Source organism: Eschrichtius robustus, chromosome 5 (assembly GCF_028021215.1).
Source record: "Eschrichtius robustus isolate mEscRob2 chromosome 5, mEscRob2.pri, whole genome shotgun sequence".
Lineage (NCBI taxonomy): Eukaryota > Metazoa > Chordata > Mammalia > Artiodactyla > Eschrichtiidae > Eschrichtius > Eschrichtius robustus.
Window position 1 is genome coordinate 134,451,792 of NC_090828.1, and position 23,864 is coordinate 134,475,655.

Below are 23,864 nucleotides of genomic sequence, written 5' to 3' on the forward strand. Positions count from 1 at the left end.
AGTATTACATACATTACAGAATAAATGGGGGAGACTAACGAAAGATAGAAAAATGGGTGGAACTCAAAGCTACTGTGTAGGACAAGAAGCAGGCAGTGTCATATACACTTGTTTAAAAAAGGTATGGAGATGGATATGCACATAATAGGTACATATATACTCCAGTCACTTGCCGCAAGTAGAGTGGAACTGGCAGGGAAGGAGATGTACCATTGTGAAACCAGGTCTTCTGACCTATAGCTCAGTTCCAGAGGAAACAGGCTTCTTGACTGGTCTCTCAGTGGTGGAATAACTCTTCTTCCTCAGTGGATAAGTAACTTATGGCTAAGCAGAGATACCAATTCTCTTGGAGTTGCCTGGGGTATCTGAGGCAGAGGTGGTTATGGTAGAATCTTCAGTAAAGGCACGGAGATCCAAGAATTCCAAGATGATGATCCAAAGGCAGTAATCAAATGCCTGTTGATTAAGGGTTTCTGTAGCAACTCCAAGACTAGACTACGGCTCAGCCTGCATTTGTTCACCCCAAGAATTTCTAGGAAAATATTTGCCAGGACTCCCATCCACAGCTGCGTTCTGCTCCTAGATCCTTACAGGGCATGGACAGTTAGGCAAAACTCCCCCAGGCCAGATGGATTCCTGAAGAAGCCAGAGGTACTGTACCTTGTGCTGTGGACATGTTAGATTAGCTACTTGTGTCTCTAGCCACCTCTGAATTAGGGTACCAATGATGAGATAAACAGCCTTCTGCATGTTTTCCATACATAGCCATCTCCTCTGTTACATTAGCCCCAAGAGGAACAGATCCAGGCCTGTGTCAGCTCACTATGTCTCTGTTCTTGGATCACCATCACTGAGGTCTTATTCTGGCATGGGTGCATCTGACCAGTAACCATCCACTCATCCTTTGAGAATTTGTTTAGAATCTTTTTCTGGGGCTTCTGCTGGCTGCATTTCTAGTAGTCAGTATGTCAGTATATCTAGCCAGTATATCATCATTACTATTTTATTACCTAGCTGACACTAATATTTGAGAGTGACACAGTGGCCGTGAATCACAAACACCCCATTATCTTTATGTCTTTATATTGAGAGTCAAAGCCCCATTATGGTAAGCCTGTTTGATCAAGCCAAAGGGGGTCTGCTACTATTGCATGATATGGGCAGTAGTTTCCACCAGTACTATACATAATGGAGAAGAAGTTCCCAGTAAAGAGGAGCAGCTAAATAATATAAACTTGAATGAATGAATGAATGAATTAATTAATTGACTCTCCAGTGTTACATCAACATGCAAATAACTTTATGATTCTCCAGTGCTTTCCAGTCCCTTGTCAAACCTTTAAGGCTTTTCCTGCCATTGTCACTGCTTATCCCTCCACTCTATGTCTCCCCACATACCTTCCCATTCCAAACTCCAAAATCAAGCAATAATTTTGTGGTTTCATTCTGAGAGGTAGTCTTCTTTCTAAAATTCTTTCTAAGCACATTTTACTTTTGTTCCCCCAAACCACTTCAAAAACAGATATTCTGGAAATATCTACCATAAATAATTCTTATTTTATTTATCAAAATAAATGTCTCTCAAAACACTCTGTCTACTTCATGCAATCAAATGGGGGGTGTTATTTTTTTCTCAAATAGTTTTAAACTTCTAATGACTGTTTAAATTTCACTTCACATCTGAGGATATTTTAAGCTCACTATTAGACTATAGAATTGACTATATTTTATAATAATGTACTTGATGAAAATTATTAGACAGTGACATTCTCCAGCTTCAAGTAACGTCTTTAATATTTTGCTGATCATATCGCTTAATTTTCTTTTTCAGAATAGCAGGTAAATCTCTATATGTGTGAAAATGGTATCGAGTTTAATAAACATGAAGCCATAAATGAGCAGAGATTCCTTCCAAAGCAGTAAGAGGATTGGTACCAGGAAACAGGTATTTCCTACCTGGAAAAAAGAAAAGTGGAATATGACCATGATGTAGTCAACGTGAAAGTGAAGACATCATTAGTTTAGACACAAAGACACTAGGGCCAAAAAACAGACATGTTGGAAAGCTTGAGGACAAGCATTCAATTTTTTTTTAAATTAATTAATTTATTTTTGGCTGCGTTGGGTCTTTTTTGCTGCGTGCGGGCTTTCTCCAGTTGCGGCGAGCAGGGGCTACTCTTCCTTGCAGTAAGCAGACTTCTCATTGCGGTGGCTTCTCTTGTTGTGGATCATGGGCTCTAGGTGCGTGGGCTTCAGAAGTTGTGGCACACGGGCTCAGTAGCTGTGGCTCGTGGGATCTAGAGCTCAGGCTCAGTAGTTGTGGTGCACGGACTTAGTTGCTCCGCAGCAGGGCTTGAACACTGTGTCCCCTGCATTGGCAGGTGGATTCTTAACCACTGTGCCACCAGGGAAGCCCAGCATTCAATTTTTAATTGACTATTAGTAAGAGTAATTCAAATAAGTTTTACTAGGTAGAAAGAGCCATGACTGCATAGTGATGTTTCTAGTTCCAAGGAAACATTCCAAGTTTGGAGCTGAATGAGCAAAGATATTTAGAATGAGAATAATTTTTCTAATCTCTATCAAAATGATACATTCTTAGCTATTTTATTTCCAAGGAAGGGACTTTGAAAAGTTCTGATATTTGCAGCCTAGACTTTCCTGGATTCAATAACATTAAAAAAAGACTTCTGAAAAAGAGTTGATTATTCATTCTTCTGTCATCTAAGAAAACCCCCTGCTACCTCTATTATTTCAGTAATTTTCTTCTGCTTTGTAACATAGTTGTTAAAATTTTGAGCCAACCATGTTCTCTAGCTATTTCTCCTCCCTTAAATGTACACAACAATACTGACTTTGTAGAGTTTTGTAGAGATCAACTTTTATGCACACAGCACACTGCCTTGTGCATATTAGGGGTCTGGATGCCACATCTAGCCTCTACCCCCTACCTTATTACATTATGCAGAAACATCCTTTATAGAAAATATAAAGTCATATGCTGTCCTCTGTCCATTGTAGAAATATAAGTATTTGGCTGGTTGGAGGAATTTCAATCTGTACCAATGCCTAACTTTTATAACTGAGGAAACTGAGGCCCTAAGTTATAAATTGACAAGCATAAAATGACTTGGCAAGCCAATGGCAGAACCAATTCCTGGATACATGTTTTTCTGACATCTAAAAATAAGTAATTATTTTAAATTATTAAATTAATAACATTTTTGTAAGCATAGGGTTATTCCAGCTACTTATCAAGAATTTTTAGGAGATAGCCAAGATGGTAGCATAGAAAGGCCCTGAACTCAAATCCTCCCAAAGACATCTCAAACTTACAACTACTAACAGAGCAACTACCTTTGAGAATAACCTGAAGACTAGACGAAAAGAATTTCCACAACTAAAGAAGAAACCACAAGGAGATGGGTAAGAGGGGCAGAGATATGGTATTGTCAGGACCTACACTCTTGAGTCAGCAAACCCCAAACAGGAAGAATATCACAATCATAGAGGTTCTCCCCAAGGAGTGAAGAAACTGAGCCCAACATGAAGCTCTCCAGCTCATGGGTCCTACACTGGGAAGATGAGCCCCCAGGATGTCTGGCGTTGAACCAGTGGAGCTTCTGTTCAGGAGAGCTGGAGGGCTATAGGAAACAGAGACTTCATGCTTAAAGGGTACCTGCAAAAATCTCACATGCTCTGAGTCACAGCACAGAGGCAGTAGTGAAAGGAGCCTAGGTCAGGCCCACCTGTGGATCTTGGAGAGTCTCCTGAAGAGGAAGGAGACAACTGGGCCTCCCCCAGGGACATAGATACTGGTGGCTGCCACGTTTGGGAACTTGTTCTACTGCAGTAACACTGATGCTGGCAAGTGCCATTATGTAATTCTCCCTCTAGCCCATTAGCACCAGGGAACCAGCCCTGCCCACCAAGAGTTTGGCACCAACCCCAAATATCCCGTGGCCATGCAGACAGTGGAGGAAGGGTCTGGTCCCTCCCTTCAGTGGACCAAGACCAGCCCCAATGTTCCCTGGGTTGTACAACATAGCCGTACTGATAATCAGCCCCACCCTCGAGCAGGACAACACCAGCCCCAAGACTCCCCACCTTGAGGAGCACACAGACAGCCATGCAGGAAGCCAACATTGTGATCCAGCTGGCCTGAAGCCACCACATGAGGCACAGATAACTTGGCCAGGAGCTAGCCCCACCTACCAATGTGCCCACAGTGGTCAGCCCCACCAGAAGAGAAGGCACACAGAGTGGGCACCCCTAGAGCACATAACTCTGGTGATTGGAGAGGACCATACTGCTAGGCTACATAGAACATCTCCTACATAAGGCCACTTCTCCAGGATTGGGAAATGTAACTGACCTACATAACACATAGAAATAAACACAGAGAATTGGGCAAAATGAGGAGGAAGAGGAATATATTCCAAACAAAAACCAAACATAACCTTAGAAAAAGAACTAGATGAAGTGGAGATAAGCAATCTACACAATAAAGAGTTCAAGGTATGATTATAAAGACTTTCACCAAACTTGGGAGAAGAATGGATGAACATTGTAAGAATTTCAACAGAATTAGAAACTATAAAGAAGAATAAAATAGAGCTAAAAAATACGATAACTGAAATAAAAAAATACACTAGTAGGAATCAAAAGTAGATTAGATGATACAGAGAAATGGGAATCACCAAGCTGAACATAAGAAAGAAAATTAAAGATAAGGATATATTAAGAGACCTATAGGACAACATCTAGTATACTAACATTTGCATTATAGTGGTTCCAGAAGGAGAAGAGAGAGAGAAAGGGGAACAGAAGTTATCTGAAGAAACAACAGCTGAAAACTTCCCTAATCTGGGGAAGGAAACTGACATCCAGGTCCAGGAAGCACAGAGAGTTCCAAACAAGATTAAACCAAAGAGATCTACACCAATCACATCATAATTAAAGTGGCAAAAATTAAAGATCCAAAGAGAATCATAAGTGTAACAAAAGAAAAACAACTGGTATGTTAAAACACACACACACACACACATACACAAAACTTCCATAAGAATATAAACTGACTTTTCTGCAGAAATATTGCATGTCAGAGTGGCAAGATATATTCAAAGTGATGAAAGAAAAAAACAAACATTCAACAAAGTATACTTTACCCAGCAAGGTTGTCATTCAGAACTGAAGGAGAGATAAAGAGTTTTATAGACAAGCTAAAGCTAAGAATTCAACTCTAAGCAGAAAAGAAAAGGTCACAGTTAGAAATATGAAAATTAAGAAAGAAAACTCTCATTGGTAAAGGCAAGTATGAATAAAGTTAGACCAACCACTTATAAAGCTATTCAGAAGCTTAAAAGATAAAAAGGACAAAATCATCTACGTCTGCAATAAGTACTTAGGGACAAACACAAAAAAATATAAAATATCATGTCAAAAACATGAAATGTGGAGTAAGAGGGTTAAAATAGCAGGGCTGTTAGAATGCTTTCAAACATAAGAACACATCAACTAAAAATAATCACATTTTCATATAGGTTGCTATATATAACCAGCATGGTAACCACAAGTCAAAAAACTATAATAAATATGCACACCAAAAAAGAGAATGGAATACAAACATCACACTAAAGATAGTCATCAAATCACATGGGAAGAGAGAGAAAGAAGAAAAAAAGGAAAAAGAACTACAAAAACAATCAGAATACCATTGATAAAATGGCAATAAATACATATCTATCAATAATTTATTTAAATGTAAATGGACTAAATGCTCCATTCAAAAGACACAGAGTGCCTGAATGAATAAAACAAAACAAAACAAAACAAAAAACAAAAAAAGTCCCTTATATATGCTACCCACAAGAGACTCACTTCAGATATAAAGACACCTACAGACTGAAAGCGAGGGGATGGAAAAAGGTATTCCATCCAAATGGAAACAAAAAAAAGCTGGAGTAGCAATAAGTATATCAGAAACTAAACATAAAAACAAAGACTGTAACAAGAGACAAAGAAGGACATTACATGATGATTAAGAGATCAATGTAAGAAAAATTTATAACAATTGTAAATATATATGCACTCAACATAGGAGCAACTAAATATGTAAAGGAAATATTAATAAACATTTAAAAAGAAATTGACAGTAACACAATAGTAGGGGATTCTAACATGCCATTTACATCCGTGGAGAGATCATCCAGACAGAAAAAATCAATAAGGAAATATTGGCCTTAAATGACATATTAGATGAACTGAATATATATATATAATGAACAACCTAGAATAAATTGATAAATTCCTAGAAAAGTATAATTTCCAAGACAGAATCAGGAAAAAATAGAAAATATGAACAGACCAATTACCAGTAATGAAATTGAACCAGTATTAAGAAAAATTCCCAAGAAACAAAAGTCCAGGACAAGATAGTTTCACAGGTGAATTCTTCCAAATATTTGAAGAATAGTTAACATCTATCTTTCTCCAACTATTCCTAAAAATTGAAGAGAAAAGAATACTTTTGAACTTATTCTTTGAGGCCAACATCACCCTGATACCAAAACTAGACAAAGACATCAAGGAAAAAGAAAATTACAAGCTGATATTACTAATGAACATAGATGCAAAGACTCTCAACAAAATATTAGTAAACCAAATTCAGCAATGCTTTCTAAGGATCATATACCATGCTCAAGTAAGATCTATCCCAGATATGCAAAGATGGTTCAATGTCTGCAAATCAATCAGTGTGGTATACCACATAAACAAATAGAAGAATAAAAATCATACGTTCATCTCGATAGATGCAGAAAAAAGCTTTTGACAAAGTTCAACATCCATTTATAATAAAAACTCTCAACAAAGAGAGTATAAAGGGAACATATTTCAATGTAATAAAGGCCATATATAACAAACTCACAGCTAACATCATACTCAATGGCAAAAAGTTGAAAGCATTTCCCCTTAGACTATGATAAGGCAAGTATGCTTACTCTGGTCCCCTTCCCCTCAACACACAAGCCACAACAATCAGATGAATAAATAAATAAAAGGAATCCAATTTGGAAAGGAAGAATTAAAATTGTCAGTGTTTGCAGATGACATGATACTATATATAGAAAATCCTAAATATACCACCAAAACACTATTTAGAACTGATCAATGAATTAAGTAAAGCTGTAGGATACAAAGTTAATACATAGAAGTCTGTTGTATTTCTCTACATTGACAATGAAATATCAGAAAGAGAAATTAAGAAAACCATTTACAGTTGCATCAAAAATAATGAAATACCTAGGAATAAATCTAACTGAAGAGATAAAAGACTTGTATTTTGAAAGCTCTAATACATTGACTAAAAAAATTGAAGCTTAGGGATACACATGAAAACATATAATGTCTCATGGATTGGAAGAATTAATGTTGTGAAAATGACCATACTACTGAAGGCAATCTACAGATTTAAAACAATCCCTATGGTAATGCAAAAGGCATTTTCACAGAACTGGAAAAAGTAATTCTAAAATTTGTATGGAAACCCAAAAGATCCTGAATGACCCAAGAAATCTGGAGAAAGAAGTACAAAGCTGGAGGTATCATTCTCCCTGAGTTCAAACTATACTACAAAGCTACAGTAATTAAAACAGTATGGTACTTATCCAAAAACAGACACATAGATCAATGGAACAGAATAGGGAGCCAAGAAGTAAACCCATGCTTATATGGTCCATTAATCTATTGTAATAAAGGAGGCAAGAACATACAATGGGGAACAGACAACCTCTTCAACAAATGGTGTTGGGAAAACTGGACAGCTACATGCAAAAGAATGAAACTGGACTACTTTTTCACACCATATATGAAAATAGATCAAAATCGATTAAAGACTTAAATGTAAGACATGAAACAATAAAACTCCTAGAAGAAACATAGGCAGCACACTCTTTGACATTGGTCTTAGCAATATTTTTTTTGGATCTGTTTCTTCAGGGAAGTGAAACAAAAGCAGAAAGAAACAAAGAGACTTTGTTTAGTCAAACATCAGACTAAAAAGCTTTTGCACAGTGAGGGAAAGTATCGATAAAATAATAAAGTAGTCTACTGAATGGGAGAAAAAATTTCAAACAACATATCCAATAAGGGGTTAATATCAAAAACATGCAAAGAATTCATACGATGCAATATCAAAAAAGCAAACAACCCTATTAAAAAATGGGCAGAGGATCTTAATAGACATTTTTCCGAAAAAGACACACAGGTGGCCAACAGACACATGAAAATATTCTCAGCATCAGTAATCATCAGGGAAATGCAAATCAAAACCACAATGAGAAACCACCTTACACCTGTCAGAATGTCTATTGTCAAAAAGACAAGAAATAATGACTGTTGGAGAGGATGTGAAGAAAAGAGAACCCTGTTGCACTTTTAATAGGAATCTAAATTTGTACAGACAACTATGGAAAACAGTATGGAGGTTCCTCAAAAAATTAAAAATAGAACTACCACATGATCTGGCAATTTTATTTCTTGGTATTTACTTAAAGAAAATAAAAACACTATTTCAAAGAGATATATGCACAACAATGTTCATTGCAGCATTATTTACAGTTGCCAAGATAAGGAAGCAACCTAAGTGTCCATAGGTAGATGAACAGGTAAAGAAGATGTGCATATATAAATATACACAGTGGACTATTACTCAGCCATAAAATATGAAATCTTGTCCTTTTTGACAACATTGATGGATCTAGAGGGTATATGATAAATGAAATAAGTCAGAGAAAGAAAAATGCAGTATGATCTCACTTATACATTTAATCTAAAAAACAAAATAAAAACAGGCCCATAAATACAGAAAGTAAACGAGTGGTAGCTAGAGGTGGGTGGGGGGAGAAATAGGTGAAGGGGATTAAGAGGCACAAACCTCCAGTTATAAAATAAATAACCACACTGAGGTCATATGCAGCATAAGAAATATGATTAATAATACTATAATAATTTTATATATGGGGTCAGTAGATTACTTAACTTATCATGGTGAAAATTTTATAATGTATGCAAATATCAAATCAGTATACCTGAAAGCAACATAATGTGCATCAACCATATTTTAATAAAAAAAGGAAAAAATAACAATCTTAGTTACTTTAGGATTACTCATAGGTCCCAGCAGTTGGTGGAGATGTTTTCCCTGCCCTCCATCGGTAAATAGTTTGGATGGTGATTTTCATGATTCATACCTAAGCCACCATGATAGCATCAGAAATGATGAGTAACTGCTGGTATTTAGTTGGTAGGCACAAAATTACCTTGTTTTGACAGTTTTGCACAATTACATACCTGTGTTTCCCTTGGTGCTTTCCAACTAGTAACCAAGACCTTGATTATATAACTCCTTTAACCTGCCTTGACCAAGATTATTTAAACATCTTTGAGTTTCCATCTCTTCAACTGCACCTTTAAAACAGACTTAGCCTAATTTCATCAGGTGGTTGTTAAGAATTCCTTTCTAATGATGTGTTTGAAAATCCTACTGCTTGGTATAGAGCACTGAACTTGCTCAGCTGATGGTCTTCTTCTTCCTCCCATGCAAGTCTTATTACCCTGAAGAGATTCCTGTCATTAGAGAAAGATTGGCAGAAGAGTTAAGGGCTGAGCTGCAAAGTAATTGTAACTTGAGGATCCATTCCCGAAATAGTCTCAAAAAAAGAAGTATTTTTTCAGGACTAGATATTATCTGTAGCATATGCACACGCCTGATATTAACTAGCTCCTCTCTGGCTCATGTTTGCCTCTTTTGTTCACTCTTCCACAGTGACCAGCCCTATGTTGTGTCCAAGAGACATGTACGGTGTTTCTGAATGTAATTTTATCCTGGATATTTTTCCTTATCCATTATTAAAAAGAAAGGGGAAAAATTCACAACCAACCTTAGGGTAATGTGTTAATTTTGTAAAGTCAGTAGTAAAATATTGATTTATATAGTAAATAAACAAAAAGAGGCAATCACATTATTGAAATCAAAGGATGAGGAAATCTCTTCATTCTAGGGTGGTCTTTGTCAATTTTACAGAGAAGTCTTTAGATCTGGCTTAAAGAATGGATACACAACTTACAGAGCCTTGGCTGAAACAATATAAAGCCCTACACTTCCACACTTATGAATCAAAAACTTTCACCTGCCAAAATAAAACACTTAACACACATCAATGTCTATTTTATGAATGAACATGTTCTATCACTGCACCTTAATTGTAAATGTGTCATAGGTCTGCTTATCAATGTCCCATGCTGAAGAGTGACTTCATGTTGTCTGTCAAAGTTTTGGCTGGTAGGAGAATGAAGATGAAATGGTTATGGTATACTATACTCTGTAAAGAGTCTATGGTTACTCCTGAGGGGCCTGGAGGTGAACAGGTCCACCCTTCACCAATGAAAATCAATGTAGAACTGTTCAGTGTCTGCATCTCACAAAAATCCCATAATTGACTTTTAAAGGATAATCTTATTAAACTTTGAATTTCTCTTTCCTACACAGTTCTATTTCACTCTGCCAAATATTTAGTAGACAATATTATTTTTATAATGTCCACATTGAAATCTTGGGGAAAAACTTAAATATCTTATAAAAAGGTAGCAACAAATCAAAATGATGGCATACCCACTCAAAGGTTTGTTATAAACCATTGGAAAAGCTTTAGATAAGGACAACACCATGCAATGAAAAAAAATGCCAATATGAAATGAAAGTAAGGAGTATCAGTTGTTTATGCAAAATGATTAGTTAAGTGTACAAAGAGAACATATCTAAATTGGTAATAGCAACAGAAAGATTGTTAAAAGATTTTTCCTTCTTCATACTCACTTTTTAGTATTTTCCAACCATGTTTATAAATGTTTGTTAACTTAGAATTGAGAAATGATTGTTTTCATCCAAAATATAAAAAACATGGTTCTGATTTTTAAAGAAAATCTACAATTCATTTTTCTTATGACTTACCCCACCCCACTCTTGAGTTCAAATTTCCTACTTTTATTTTTTACAATGTTTTCATGTTTGTGTATGTTTGGTTTGGTTTCCTTTTTCTTTTGTTTTTTGGATCCAATGTTGTTGCTGTTGTTTGTGATGGGGGTATGTTATTAATAATCACTGACTTTCACAAGCCACCAAATTGCCCTTATAAGCAAACGCTCTTAGTTGAGCTTTACTTATGAATTAGATGTTAAAACTTTAATTTTTCCATGCAAAACAACTGTTCTACCAAATTTCTTCACAAAGAGCAATAATACAAGAATTGAGACCCTGACATGTTACCCAACCTTCTCCTTTCTCTCTCACTTCTAGATTCATCTAGGTCTTGTTTCTTATCAAGGCCAAAAGGTACAGAGAGATGAAGAAGACATAATAAGGTTGATAATGTAATGATAGCAGCTAACATTATTTGTGCAATCTCTCTATGCCAGACATTATTCCAAGTACTTTATAGGTGTTATATCATTTATTGCTCTCTTTTAAAATAAAAAGGAAGAAACACTACTCTCTTTTCCTGGGCTTCATACCTGCATGTTTAGCAGCATAAAGATCTTGAGAGACAACTCCACTTATAAGTCTCTGACCTCACTTCTAGAAAGTTCAAGAAGACACTTCACTGTCTTGTTTGTAACTCACTGCTTTATTCTCCTACTATTTCTCATTTCTTCAGCCAATCAATCATTTATTAAATGTATACTATATAGGCACTGAAGGTACAGAAAATAATAATTAAAAAAAAAGAAAATGGCTGCCCTCATGGCATTTATGTTGTAAGGGAGGAAAAATAAGTGAAATATTTAATATGTCAGAGAGTGCTGATGGCTTTACCCTGAGAAAAATACACCAGGGAAGTTGGGGGAGAGAATGATGATGTGTGGGATTTTAAATAGAGTAATTTGGACCAGTCATGCTGAGAAAGTGAAGCGTAGCAAAGACCTGAAAGAGGTGAACGAATGAGCCTGAGCCATATTACCTGGGGGAAGGTCATTATATTCAGTGAAACAGCAAACTCAAATGCCCTGAGGCAAAGCACACCCAGTAGAAGCCAGCTTTTCCTAGTGAAACCTTGAAAGAAGTGATGCTGGATATAGGCAGAGTGGGCCAGACATGAAGGCACAGATGTTTCAGGGCCCAGATTAGAGACACAGAGGCCATCAGAAGGACTTTGGTTTTTATGAGTATTTGGGGGAAACTGTTAGTAGATTTCATCCAGAGAAGTAGCATAGTTTTACATGTGTTTTAAAATAGAGTCTCTATTATGGAGGGAATAGATCACATAGGGGAAGTGACAGAAGCAGGAAGCCCAGTGGTAATCAAGTGAGTGGGTGATTTTAGGAGACTACGGTAATAATCCAATAGAGATATTATGGTGACTTGTTTCAGGAGAGTAGCAGAGAAGTGGTAGGTTCTGGGAATATTTTGAAGGAGGAGTCAAAAGGATTACTGAGAAATCAGATGTGGGGTATGATAGAAAGAAAGGAGTACAGAAAGACTAAGCTTTTTGTCCTGAGCACCTGTAACAATGGATTTGTCGATTTTTTAGTGATTTTTATGAATTACCTCTCACTGCTTAAAATATCCCAAAACTTAGTGGCTTAAAACAGCGCACGTTTATTATCTCACAGTTGTTCCTGGGATCACTTACCTGGGTGTGGCTTAGCTGGATCCTCGACTGACTTCAAGGTCTCTGACAGGCTGTAGTCATGGTATCAGACAGCTCCATGATCTCAGCACCAAGCTCAAATGGGGAAGGATCTGCTTCTAAGCCATATACGTGGTTGTTCGCAAGATTCAGTTTCTTGCAATTGGATTGGAGATCTCAGTTGCTCTCTGGTTGTTGACTGAAAGCCACTTTACTTCCTTCTAATGTGGATCTCTCCAACATGACAGTCTACTTTATCAAAGCAAGCAATAGAATGAGCGTCAGTTAGTAGACAACATTTTTTTTTGTAACCTAATCACAAAGGGATCCTTCTATGCATACTCTCTTAGCTAGAACCAAATTACTCAGTATGAAGAAATTATACATGGCCATAAATACCAGGAGAATATTTGGGGGGAAGGAATATTTAAATGCCTTCTCACTAACAGGATATTTTTTCATAAATCACTTTATTTGTATGTTACTCATAATAACCCTCTGTACTGATCACCATTTCAATTGTTTTAAAGATGAAGAAGATGAGGTCCTGAGACTTAAGTGATTTATCCAGAGTTACAAAACCAGTAAAAGACAGAATTTGGATTCAACTACAAAGCCTAATTCTTTTCCTCTGTAAGGATACCTCATTTTCCAAGTTTGGTTGGCTGACTACCCAAGAAATAACATTTTTCGGATAGTCAGCCCAAGAAATAAGGTAGTCCCAAGAGCCTTAAGGAATACAGACAAGTCATATTTCCCTAAAACTTGACCTGTGGCATCCTTGAGTTTTATTCTTTAAGATATCAGACATTCATAGATCCTTCTTGGACCTGATTAAAGAAGTCAATTCAATTAAATTTAATCAACATTTACTCAGATCTACTTTATGACAGGTCCTGTGCTGGACGTTAAAAATACAAAATGAGTGAGAAAAAAGAAATCCTGTCCATGTGAAGCTCAATATTATAAGAGAGAGTTTAAAGAAAGGGACATTCAGTACCCCCTGACACAGTCCTTTATGAACACTTAATTTCTTCTGAGGTTAATACTAGTTGTCACTGGAAAAAAAGGAAGTCCAGAAAAAAATCTTATCTGTCTAACTATGGATATTCTCAGCAGAACAGTTCTGCTTAGGTCCTTCCAATATGCCTTCTCCCTCCTGCTCCATCTTAGAAAGCAATTTATATTCTCTCTTATCTTTTGCACCCAAGCACTTCATGAGAATAGTGAAGAGATCTTAACACTTGATTTCACAAAGACCTCTTAAAGGAAACAGTAAAGACAAGGGTCTAAGAAAATCTCTAGAGAAACCCCCAAATTACAGCTAAGTGTACATGCACTTGGCATTATCTAAACCTCTTCTGATCATAATTGTGGAATAACTGAAGTTGAATGTGTTTGCTGAGGGCTACTTCTCAATTGTAATTCTTCACTTAAATAAAAGAAAGAAAATTAAAGACCAGTTGCATTATTGCTGTAGAAATGCTCTTTAAGTTCATGTATATATATATATATACACACACACACTGTTTACCATCTGAATTAGCAAAGATAAATATGAAGAAAGACGAAAGATAAATATAATGATATAAATGATTTAATAGCAGTCCTTAATTGAAAGACTTTTGAAGGTGAGTTGTACCTTTTGATCTAAAAAAGTACTTTCCCAAATGACACATTTCTTTATAAAGATGCTCCTAAGAGGGCATAAGAAGTTAAATTAATAATATTTATTGTCATGACATTGAGATGCCAAAATTAATTAGAAAATGTGTTTGATCACAAAAAAACTACCAATTTTCTCCCTGTTCTCCATGATGAATTTAAATATGTACTTGATAAAGGACAGCAAAAAGGGAGAAAAAATTATGCATGACATTTTTTGAGGCTGTTACAAGGACAAGCATAATTAACAGCATATTTATTAAGAAATCCATTATATTTTCTTATTTCTTCTGTATGACCAGTATGATTTTGTGTTTGTAAAACAAAGCCATTGTTAAAGTTATATAATTAAACAAGATAATGCAGTTCTATTTATTAAATGAAACAGGCAAGTTTACTTATCTTTTGATATTCACCTGGATCTAAGTTCCATATGTATAAATCAAAGTCAGTTACTTTGGGCTGGGGAGAGATAGAGGTTGGTGGGAGAAGTGCATGAATATAGATATTCACTAGGAAGTTGACCATGAAGCCATCATCACTGGGGAAATATTTTCTGATCACCTCATCTACTCTGGTAGCTTCCAAGCACAGAACAAAATGTAATAGTTAGTTCACATAGGTTTGGTGTAGATTATCATGGTGCAGTGGCTGCTGGTAATAGTGTTATTGTTGAGAAAACTAATATGATTCTTTAAAGATGCAGTCAATTCCTCATAGTTATTTATAGAACCATATAACCATAACAGGCCAGGACAAGAGAAGAAGTTCTGACGTTATAGACTAGCACATCCATTTGATTAAAGACCTCAATATATTAAGAACTTACCCAAAGGCATAAGGTAGTTATTGTCAATGATGTTGGTTATGCATTCAGATATCTTCCTCCTGACTCTGCCAAGTGATGATGTCTTTTTTTTAGCTCATCTTTATGGGAGAGCACACTGTCTTCTCTATTCAGCACTATATATGAAATCAATGAATCTTCGTGAACAAGTGGAAATTGAAATTAAAAAAAACACTGCAACACCATTTACATTAGCACCCAAGACATGAAATGTTAAGGTATAAATATATCAAGTTATATGCAATATTTATATGAGGAAAACTATAAAACTCAAAGGAAGTATATTAAAGAAGTAAATAAATGAAGTAATGTTCCATGTTCATGTATAGAAATACCAGATATTGTCAGGATGCCAGTTCTTCCTAACTTGGTCTATAAATACTACATGATCTCAGTCAAAAGTTATCTTGTGGATATTGAAAAACTAATGCTAAATGTCATATGGAGAGCAAAAGCCCAAAATAGCCAATGCAATACTGAAAAGAATAACAAAGTTGGAGGACTAACTCTACCCAACATTAAAACTTCCTCTAAAGCTCAGTATCAAGACAATGTGGGTTTGAGCAAAACAAAAACATAACAAACAAACAAACAAAAACAACTCAATGGGACAGAATATAGACCCATAAAAATGTAGTCAATTATCACTGACAAAGAGGAAAAGGTAATACAATGAAGAAACTGTAGTTTGTTTCAAGAAATGGTACTGGAACAACTGGATATTACATGCAATACAAATTAAAAAGGAACCTAGACACAGACTTTACGCACTTTAAAAAAAATTAACTGAAAATGAATCACAGACCTAACGTAAAATGTGAAACTAAAAAACTACTAGAAGATAACAGAGAAGAAAACCTAGATGACCTTGATTTTGGTGATGAGTTTTTAGATATGACACCAAAGGTGCAATACATGAAAGAAATCTAGATAAGCTGGGTTTCATTAAAATTAAAAATTTCTACCCTGCAGAAGATACTGTCAAGAAAGTGAAAAGACAAGCCACAGACAGGGAGAAAATATTTGCAAAAGACATGTCCAATAAAGGATAATTTTCAAAAATATACAAAGAACATATAAATCTCAACAATAAGAAAACAATCTATTAGCAAACTGAATTCAACAATACATTAAAAGAATTATATATCATAATCAAGGGAGATTTAGTCCAAGGATGCAAGGATAACTCAACATCCACAAATCAATCAATGAGATACATCACAATACCAAAATGAAAGATAAAAACTATATAATCATCTCAATAGATAAAAAAAGAATTACACAATTTAACATCCATTTATGATTAAAAAAAAAAAAAAAAACTCAACAAAATGAGTATAGAGAGAAGTACCTCAACATAATAAAGGCCATATATGACAAGGCAAGCTAACACCAAACTCAATAGTAAAAAGTTGAAACTTTTCCTCTAAGATGAGGGACAAGAGAAGGGTGCCCACTTTCACCACTTTTATTCAAAATAGTATTAGAAATCCTAGCCAGAGCAATTAAACAATAAAAATAAATAAAAGGCATCCAAATTGGAAAGTAAGAAGTAAAACTGTTGCTATATGCAGTTGTCATAATATTATTTCTAGAAAACCCTAAAGAATCCACCAAAAAAAAAACTGTTAGAAATAATAAAAGAATTCAGTACAGTTGCAGAATACAAAATTAGTATACAGAATTCTGCTACATTTCTATACACTAATAACAAACTATTAGGAAGATAAATTAAGAAAGCAATCCCATTTACAACTGCATTAAAAATAATAAAATGCCTAAGAATAAATTTAACCAAGAAGTTGGAAGACTTATACAATGAAAGCTGTAAGATGTTGATGAAAGAAATTGAAAAAGACATAAACAAATGGAAAGATATTCCATGTTCATTGATTGGAAAGTTAAGAGCGTTAAGAAGCCCATACTACCCAAAGCAATCTACAGATTAACTGCAATCTCTGTTAAAATTCCAATGGCATTTTAAACAGGAATAGAGCAAACGATTTAAAAATTTGTATGGAATCACAAAAGACTGCAAATATCTCAAGCAATCTTGAGAAAGAACAAAGCTGGAGGCATCAAACTTTCTGATTTCAAATTATATTACAGAGCATTAGCAATCAAAACAGTATGGTATTGGCATGAAACATACACACAGATCAATGGACCATAATAGAGAGTCCAGAAATAAACCCAAGCATATATGATCAGTTAATTTATGACAAAGGAAAAGGATGGTCTCCTCAATAAATTATGTTGGGAAACCTGGACTGCCACATGCAAAAGAATAAATCTTGACCACTAACACCATACACAAAACTAACTCAAAATGAATTAAAGGGGCTTCCCTGGTGGCGCAGTGGTTGAGAATCTGCCTGCCAATGCAGGGGACACGGGTTCGAGCCCTGGTCTGGGAAGATCCCACATGCCGCGGAGCAACTGGGCCTGTGAGCCACAACTACTGAGCCTGCGCGTCTGGAGCCTGTGCTCCGCAACGAGAGGCCGCGATAGTGAGAGGCCCGCGCACCGCGATGAAGAGTGCCCCCCCCCTTGCCGCAACTAGAGAAAGCCCTCGCACAGAAACGAAGACCCAACACAGCCAAAAATAAAAATAATAAATAAATAATAAATAAAAAATTAAAAAAAAAAACCCAAAAACATAAAAATCTGGAAAAAAAAAAAATGAATTAAAGACACAAGACCTGAAAACCATAAAAATCCTAGAAGAAAACACAGGCAGTAAGCTCTTTGGAATCAGTCTTGGCAAAGATTTTTTTGGATTTGACACCAAAATCAAAGGCAATAAAAACAAGAATAAGCAAGTGGGATTACATCAAACTAAAGAGCTTCTGCACAGCAAAGGTAACCATCAACAAAATAAAAAGACAACCTACCAAATGGGAGAAAATATTTGCAAATCATATACCTGAAAAGGGGTTAATACCCCAAAACATAAAGAACTCATAAAACCCAATTTTAAAAAATCCAGTTAAATAATGGGCAGAGGATTCAAATAGACATGTTTCCAAAGAATACATACAGATGGCCAACAGGTATATGAAAAGGTGCTCAACATCACTAATCATCAGGGAAATGCAAATCAAAACCTGAGATATCACTTCACACCTGTTAGAATGGCTGTTATCAAAAAGACAAGAAATAACAAGTATTAACAAAGGTGTGGAGAAAAGGAAAACCTCATGCAGTATTTGTGGGAATGTAAATTGATGCTGCCATCCATGTAAAACAGTATGAATGTTTCTCAAAAAATTAAAAATTAGAAGTACCATATGATACAGTAATTCCACTTTCAGGTATTTATACAAATAAAATGAAAACACTAATTTGAAAAGGTATATGTACCCTCACATTAACGGAAGCATTGTTTACAATAGTCAAGATACGGAAACAACCTAAGTGCCCATCAATGGATGGATGGATAAAGAAAATGTGGTGCATATATGCAATGGAATATTATTCAGCCATAAAAAATAATGAAATCTTGCCATTTTTAGTAGCATAGATGGATCGTAAGGACATTATGGTAAGTGAAGTTAGTCAAATCAGACAGAGAACAATAAATACCATATGGTGTCACGTATATGTGGAACTTAAAAAAAGATAAAAAAGAAGCTTGTAGGTACAGAGACTATATTAACAGATTTTTGGTTGCCAAAGTGTGAGGGAGTGGGCAAAATGGGTAAAGGGGGTTAAAAGTACAAACTGGAAGTTATAAATAAGTCATGGAGATGCAATATATAAAAATAATAACAATACTGTATTGTATATTTAAATATTTCCAAAAGAGTAGACCTTAAATATTCTCATTACAAGGAAAAAAATATGACTATGTGCGGTTACGTATGTTAACTAGTCCTATTCTGGTGATAATTTTGCAATATATACAGATATCAAATCATTATGTTCTACCCCTAAAACTAATATAATGTCTTATGTCAATTATTTATCAATTAAAATAATGATAGTCTGACTTCTAACTGGACTTAAATATTCAAAAATGGGCATACCTATACTCCTAAGAATAGATTTATTAATTTATTAAACATTCTACCAAAATTTGACAGCAGCTAAATGCCTGACAAATTTTATGTTTCAAACCAATATTTGTCATGGCTATCAGACACAAATCTACATGGGTCCAGAGTAATGCTCTTTATGACTCATTGGGAAAGTTGGCAGGAAAAAGAATATTAGTTTACTTATAGCTTTAGTTAACCTTTTCTTAGCATTTGTTCTATATGCAGGGTGTGGTTTCCACAGAGTCCCAAGGTAACCTAAAAAATGCTGTTAACAGCCCATTCATAGAAACTTGAGAAACTATCGTTTAGAAGTCAAGATATATCTTGGTTATAATGACTCAAAATTATTTTAAATGAGTACACTTTGTCCTAGGTTTATAAAGCTCCAGAAACTCAGTTCCTCAATCAAGGGGAGAGTGGAAAGTGTGACTTTTAATGTCAGTCTTTTCAGTCATGACAAACACATCTTGACATTTTCAAGCTACCTCAGAATTTATGGAATCATGAGTAACATTTCATTTTTGAGGATTCCAAGTTAGTTAGTTTTTAAAATAATAGGGAAATCTATCATGGCTTTTAGAAGGCACTAGTGAGAATAATATCAAGAGTGTCTTATAAAGAAATGTCCTACAAACACACGAGATATGAATATATAGAGCAAAAGAAAGTCTATGTGCAAATATATGACCTTTGGGCAACTTTACCTTAAGAAAACTGTCAAATCCCTAGCAAAGATGGTGGACAGGGAAGTAAGTACAATCGTCCCTACTTTTCTATAGGTGTTACTCCATTATAGATTAATATTTAATGTTATGGATGAGTTATTGGGCAAGGATTACAAGCTAAAAATAGATTTTCAATTATATACTCCTCATCTCATAAGAAGCAAAGGCAATAAGAATGATATTCTGATTTCAAAAAATAATAAAAAGAAAACAAACAACCTTATTAAAAAATGGGCCAAAGACCCGAACGGATACCACATCAAAAATATAGAGATAGCAAATAAGCATATAAAAAGATGGCCCACATCAGATATCATTAGGGAAATGCAGATTAAAACAACATTGCGATACCAATACACACCTATTAGAATGGCCAAAATTCAGAGCACTGAGTTTGCCTCAAATGCTGGCATAAATGTGGAAAAATAGGAATTCTTATGCATTGCTGGTAAGAATGCAAAATGTTATATTGCCTTTGAAGACACTTCAGTGTTTTCTTACAAAACGAAACACACTTTTACTATAATATCCAGCAATAGCATTCCTTGGTATTTACCCAAAGGAGTTAAAAACTTATGTCCACATAAAAACCTACACACAGATGTTTAGAGCAGCTTTATTCATAATTGCCAATAGTTGGAGTAACTAAGATGCCCTTTAGTAGGTGAATAATAAACAAACTGTGGGGACTTCCCTGGCGGTCCAGTGGTTAAGACTTCGCCTTCCAATGCAGGGGGAGTGAGTTCAATCCCTGGTCAGGGAGCTAAGATCCCACATGCCTCTTGGCCAAAAAATCAAAACATAAAAAAAAAAACAGAAGCAATATTGCAACAAATTCAATAAAGACTTTAAAAATGGTCCGCATCAAAAAAAAAAAAAAAAAACAACAACAACTGTGGTACAAACAGTGAAATATTATTCAGCACCCAAAATAATTGATCTATCATACAATAAAAATGCATAGAGGGAATTAAATGCATATTACTAAGTAAAAGAAACCAACCTGAGAAGGCTTCATATGACATTCTGGAAAAGGCAAAACTATGAAGACAGTAAAAAGATAGGTGGTTGCAAAGGGTAAGAGGAGGAAGGGGTGAATCGGCAGAGCACAGAGGATTTTAGGACAGTGAAACTACTCTATATGATACTATTATAATGGTGGATACATATCACTATAAATTTGTTAAGCCCATAGAATGTACAACATCAAAAGTGAACCCGAATGCAAACTCTGGATTTGGAGTGATAAGGATGTGTCAATGTAAGCTCATCAATTTTAACAAGTGTACCACTCTGATGGGGGATGTTGAAAATGGGGGAGACTATGTATGTGTGAGGGTAGGAAATTTATGGGACTTCTATAAATTTCTGCCCAGTTTTGCTGTGAACCTAATACTGCTCAAAAAATAGTCTATTTTTTTTAACAAAAGACATATCTCATAAATACTAAAGCAATAAAGGAGACCACTAGAGACATCATAGAGTTTCTTTTGTTCTATTTGTATCTCTTGTGTGTTTATAAGACATTCCTTTATAAGACAACCTTGATAGTATTCTTGCTAATTCTCTTTTATAACCATAAGATATTTAGAGGACTGGTTTAGGAAGTCCAACAGCCTAAAAACATCAACTCCAGAGAGAAAGAGAGAGAAAGTGAGAGAGAGAAAGAGGAAGGGGAGAGAGAGAGAGAGACAGAGACAGAGAGAATAGAAGATGTGGTGGGAAGAAATTAACAAACAATCCAGAACTTAGGGACATGAGTTTTGGGAATGCAAGAGTTCACTGAATTTCCATCATTATAGTAAAAAATTAAACATAAAAAAATGAAACCTCACATGAAAGCTCATCATAGAAAAATTGTAGACAATTAGCAATAGGGAAAAATGGTAAAAACATATAGAAAAAAGAATAAAATGCTGTTAAAAATCATGTGTATCAGGGTGGAAATGACTTTCTCAACAGCACTGGAAGGCAGAAGACAATGGACAATGCTTCAACTATTTATTTGAAGAAAACAAATGTGAGCTCAATACCAAACAAAACTTTCAGTAAATTGTGGAGGAATTTTGAGACTACAAGATTTTAAACATTTACATTCCATGTATATTTTTTCAGGAAGTATGTGAGGTAGGTTTTATAAAAATAGGGAGTACACAAAATAAGAAGATATTGAATCTAGAAATGGATTTCTCATCTCAGAAAAAAAGGTGACGCTTCATGTCAATGTGTAAAAGAATGTCCTAAGAGTAAAGCTGTGTCACAGGACTAGAGACCAAATAGTTGAGATTGGAATGATTCTTGCAGGCGGGCATCAAGGGTGCCTCCAAGATTTCCCAATGTGTTCAGGAGTGCTCCAAGGAAGCTCTAGTCTTTGCGAGTAAAGTAGCGGTGAACACATAAAAATTAAGTAAATAAGAATAAAGTTATTGATTCCAGGCCATTAAACATTATACAATAATGTCATCAAACTATGTCTTATGACAACTAGCTTCACCTGAGACAGACAGATTTTATGCCCAGAATTGCATCATTTCATGTGATATAGTATTCTAGTAGTCCCCAAAGTTTACCAGTTCAGATTATTAAAAAATAATTAATCTAAATTTTATTGTCACCCTGTCCACAGAATACATAGGAGTGTAGTTAGCAAAAGATTAGCCAAGATCATTATGGAGAATATGATCGCAATTTTGTTCAAATTAATTAAGAAGGCCTAAGTATATGTGTAATAGGCCATAGCTATGCATCAGAAGAAGCAGGGCTATAAACAGTAATTTTCTTCCAAATATCTTTTAATGTAATTTCAATTCAAATCTCAACAAGATTTAATCACAGAACTTGATATTGTGATCCTAGAATTCACATGGATGTTCAAAGGGCCAAGAATTGCCAAGACAGTTTGGGAAGGGAAGAGAGGGAACAGAGTCTTAGTTAATGAGATATTAGGACTTCTCTAGAAGCTGTATTTCTTAAGACAATAAGCTGTTCTCAGCAGTGACTGGGAAGAATTTAGAATATATTAGCATTACAGTAGAGAGCTGAGAATCAAACTCACCAATATATGGGGATCTGATATATCACTGTGATACCAGTGTAGATCAAATAGTTGTAGACAGAAATAACTATTCAATAATTGGTGTTTGGAAAGTTGGTTATAAATATGTAAAATATGAATTAAGGTTTCTGTCCCATACTATAATGAACAATCAACTTCAGGTAGATTAAGCAACTTCATATGAAATAATTAGTATTAAACTTTGACTAAAATGTAAAAAAAAATAAATATCTGTATTGTAGACATAGTGAAGTATTAATTAAGCAAGACAGAAAAAACATACATCTGAAAAGAAAGGATTCAAGAAATTGATTATTTTCAATTTCAAAACTTCTTTGATACAAACCACAGTATAAAACATCTGAAGATAAGCCACTAACTAAAAAAGATGTATATAATCAAAACAAATTATGTTTTATAGTATAATATAGTATAATGAACATTAAAATAATGTACACAATAAAATGATTTAGTATTAAATATATTTAAAAGTCCTATAAATCAATAGGAAGAAAATGGAGACCAACGGTTATAAATAATTCATTCACAAAGAGGAAATCTAATCACAACCAATGAAAAATGATTTTCATTAGTTCACCCCTTAGTTTCTATGGCGTGATACTTCTCTTTTGTCATCTAGCCCTCAAAACACAAAACAAAAATCACACGTTTCGCTCTGTAATGACTGCTATCTATCACAGTGGTACCTAAATGTTCCTGAATTTAGAATCACCTGAAACTTTTGGTAAAAAGTCAGAGTTTCCCTTCATTATTTACAGCGTCAGTGATTCTCTGGTAGGATTCAAATAAGCACCTCAGGCAATTCTTTTTGACTGTTCTTTGATT

The 23,864-nt window shown here is 35.0% G+C and overlaps 1 pseudogene; it reads right to left on the reverse strand.

Annotated features, from left to right (window-relative positions):
* Positions 1 to 324: 324 nt before the first annotated feature.
* LOC137764654 (sorting nexin-19 pseudogene) lies at positions 325 to 3,878 on the reverse strand (annotated as a pseudogene).
* Positions 3,879 to 23,864: the final 19,986 nt, after the last annotated feature.